Below are 4,318 nucleotides of genomic sequence, written 5' to 3' on the forward strand. Positions count from 1 at the left end.
AAAAAACAGGGTTGCCACATACTACCCTATCATTAACACCTTGCATTGTTTTCTTTCTTTTAAGCCAAGGGGCCTTCTGTTTAGAACTTTGCCCAGAATCCTGATACGGAAAAGGCTGATGCAGGGCTGCTTGGTTTGACTGGGGGATGGGTTGAGAGTGGGGGTTGTCACAGCCTGTACGGCCCCGAGGTACTGAAGCCATAAGCCTAAATCTGGCCCGATTATCTGGTTTTACAGCTGACACAGCTCAGGCCCAGAGAAATCAAGAGATGTGCCCGTAGGTAGCCAGGTAGCGACAGGGTAAGGCCTGGAAATTACCGTGTCAGAGCCCTTGCCATCCACTGCACTGCTGCCTTTTCCTCCAAATGCCTGTAGGGAACACATCCTATTTATTATTATATATCCCCAGAACTGAACACAGTGCCTGCCAACAGGAAGTCCCCAGAAAGGGGCTGTGGAATCCCAATTAAAACTCTCCACAACTCACATCTCTGTCCAATTTATAAATTAATGGGCTACAGGCCGTGGCAGCCTTTGTGTAGATGTGTTGTGTTTGGCCTATACAACGTTTGAATTTTTTTGTATTAATTGCCAACTAATCCCACATTTAAAACAACAGCAACAAAAAAAAAAACGAATGTCCATTTGCTCTAGAGAAAAACAGAAGGTTCTAGAGCTGTACTGTCCAGTCGGCAACCACCAGCCACATGGGGCTCTGAGTTGAGATGCTCTGTGAGTGTAAGATGCAAAACAGATTTTGAAAACTTGGTCCAAAGGAAAGAATGTAAAATACCTCTTTATTGATTTTTATACTAATCACATGTTGAAACAACATTATTTTGGACCTATTGAGGTAAATAAAATATATTATTGAAATTACTTTCACTTGTTTCATTTTACTTCTTTTTTTTTTTTAATGTGGCTACTGGGCAATTTAAAACTCCTTGTGGCTTGTGTCGTGCTTCACTTGGACAGCGTGCCTCTGGGTGCCTGGCCCGCACTGCTGATCAGCAGGTGCAGAGTGAGGCTGCCTCTTTTAGATAGCCCCTGTGGTCTAATGTGGCTCCCTCTGTCCCCATGGCACCTTTGATGGGTGCTTCGCTTACTGGAGTTCCATGCCTGTCCCCTCCAGCAGGAGTGTCTGTTGCTCACGCATGGTTCCCCGATTACCTTGGGGTTCTTGTAGAATAGAATCATTTCCTCTTCCCCAAGACAGTCTTGCTAATATTTACAGGCAAGTTTCTCCCTGAATCTCTGTATTTTTCTTTTATTTTATGGAAGGGAGGAGGGAAGAAAGTGGGAAGAAAGGAGAAGAGAGAAGCGAGGGAGAGAAAAAGGGGAAGGAGGAGGATAATGTGGGCAGAAGACCACCCGTCCCCAAAATCTTCATCCAGATCATACCAGAGCAGAATGACAGAGGAAGTTGCAGTGACTTCACATCTCGGAGCTGATCACTTCTTGGCCTATTGCCAGGGCAACTCATCTGTCTCGCCTGAGCCTTGGCATTGTTATCTTTACCAGAGTCATAATATCGAGATCATACAGTATCTGTCCTTTCGTGTCTGGCATATTTCACTGAGGATTATATCCTCAAGGTTCATCCATGTTGTCATATGCCTCAGGACCTCATGTCATCTTAGGCTCCATAATATCCCACCGTATGTATATACCACATTTCGTTTATCCACTTGTGTGTTGATGGGCACTTGGATTGCTTCCATTTTTTAGCGATTGTGAATAGTGCCATTATAAACATTGGTGTGCAAGTGCCTGTTTGTGTCATTTCTTTCAGCTCTTCTGGGTTAATGCTGAGTATTGATATTGCTGGGTTATAGGGCAACTCAATGTTTTGTTTTCTGAGGAACTGCCAAACTATCTTCAACAGTTGGTATATCATTATACATTCCCACCAGCAATGAATATGTGTTCAAATGTCTCCACATCCTCACCAACATTTGTAGTTTCCTGTTTGTTTAATGGCACCCATTCTTTTGTATATATTTTTTATTGAGATATCTTCACTCACATACATTCCATACATGGTATATAATCAGTGGCTCACAGTATCATCACATAGTTGTGGATTCGTCACCATGATTATTTTTTAGAACATTTACATCACTCCAGAAAAAGAAATAAAAAGAAAAACTCATACATGTCATACACCCACTCACTGACCACTAGTATTTCCATCTACACAATTTATTTTACCCTTTGTCCCCTTATTATTTATTTTTATCCGTATTTTTTTTTAACTCATCTGTCCATACCCTGGATAAGAGGAGCATCAGACACAAAGTTTTCACAATCATATAGTCACATTGCAAAAGCTGTATCTTTATACAATCGTCTTCAAGAATCAAGGCTACTGGAACACAGCTCGTTTCAGCTACTTCCCTTCAGCCACTCCAGTACACCATAAACTAAAAAGGGGTATCTATATAATACATAAGAATAACCTCCAGGATAACCTCTCGACTCTGAAATCTCTCAGCCACTGAAATTTTATTTTGTTTCATTTCTCTCTTCCCCCTTTTGTTCAAGAATGCTTTCTCAATCCCTTGATGCTGGGGTCCCGGCTCATCCCGGGATTTCTGACCCACGTTAATGGCAACCATTCTTACAGGTGTAAGGTGATATCTCATTGTAGTTTTAATTTGCATTTCCCTTATTGCTAAAGAAGATGAACAATACTTCATGTGCTTTTTAGCCGTCTGTATTTGCTCTTCAGAAAAATGTCTATTCATATCCCATTTTATAATTAGCTTGTTTATTCTTTTGTTGTTGAGTTGTATAATTTCTTTATTACACAGGATATTAAACCTTTATCTGATGTATGGTTTCCAAATATTTTCTCCCATTGAGTTGGCTGCCTCGTCACCTTTTTGACAAAATCCTTTAAGGCAGAGAAGCTTTTGATTCTGAGGAGCTCCCAATTATTTTTTTTCTTTTATTGCTTGTGCTTTGGGTATAAAATTCAGGAAACTACCTCCTATTACTAGGTCTTGTAGATGTTTCCCTATGTTTTTCTTCCATGAATTTTATATTACTGGCTCTTATATTTAAGTCTTTGATCCATTTTAAGTTAATTTTTGTATACAGTGTAAGAAATGGATCTGCTTTCATTCTTTTGACTATTGATATCCAGTTTTCCCAAGTCCATTTATTGAAAAGACTATTCTGTTCCAATTCAGTAGATTTGGGAGGCTTGTCAAAGATAAATTGATTATAAATTTGATGGTAATCTTCACGCTCTTGATTCAATTCCATTGATCAGTACTTCCTGTGCCAATACCATGCTGGTTTGACTGTGGCTTTGTAGTAAGCTTTAAAGTCAGGAAGTGTTAATCTTTCCACTTTGCTCTTCTCTTTTAGAATGTCTTTAGCTATTTCAGGTTTTTTTCCCTTCCAAGTGAATTTGATAACTACCTTTCCCAAGTCTTCAAAATAGGTTGTTGGAACTTTGTACAATGTTAAATAGTAGTGGTTCAATGGGCATCCTTATCTTGTTTCCAATCTTAAGGGGAATGCTTTCAGTCTAATTATGCTGGCTCTGGGTTTTTCATATATGCCTTTTATGATGTTGAGGAAGCTACCTATGTTACCTGCCTTTTATAGTGTTTTTACCAGAAAGGATGCTGAATTTTGTCAAATGCTTTTTCAACATCATTTGATATGATCATATGATTTTTTCCCATTGATTTTATTAATATGCTGTATTACATTAATTGATTTTCTTATGTTGAACCACCCTTGCATTCCTGGTATAAATCCCACTTAGTCATGATGTATAATTCTTTTAATGTATTATTGGATTCGATTTGCTAGAGTTTTGTTGAGAATTTTTGCATTTATGTTCATTAGGAAAATTTGTCTTAGTTTTCCTTTCTTGTAAGGTCTCTATCCGGTTTTGGTATTAAAGTTATTAGCTTCATAAAATGAGTTAGGTAGTGATCCTTTTTCCTCAATATTTTTAGGCTTTGGCATCGGTGACGGGGTCAGGTTGAGGGCTGGCCCTGATTCTTAGCCCTCCATATACTGTTGGGAGCATTTTCTCCATCTGAACTTTAGTTTCCTCAATGGACACTGGGGCTCCTCCCTCCCTTGGTGAGTGTGAGGATGGAAGGGGTGACAGTGTTTCCTGAAACAAAAATTTCCTTCCTATCATCCCTCTAACTTGGTGCTATCAAGGTGGTGTCCAGATACAGGGCCCAGGAGATGGTGTGGAAATGTGATCCACTGAGGTGACCTTATAGGATTTCTCTCTAGCCCTGGCCACTTGAGACCAGAGAGGAACAGACATGAGAAGGACAGAGGG

Source organism: Tamandua tetradactyla, chromosome 16 (assembly GCF_023851605.1).
Source record: "Tamandua tetradactyla isolate mTamTet1 chromosome 16, mTamTet1.pri, whole genome shotgun sequence".
Taxonomy (NCBI): domain Eukaryota; kingdom Metazoa; phylum Chordata; class Mammalia; order Pilosa; family Myrmecophagidae; genus Tamandua; species Tamandua tetradactyla.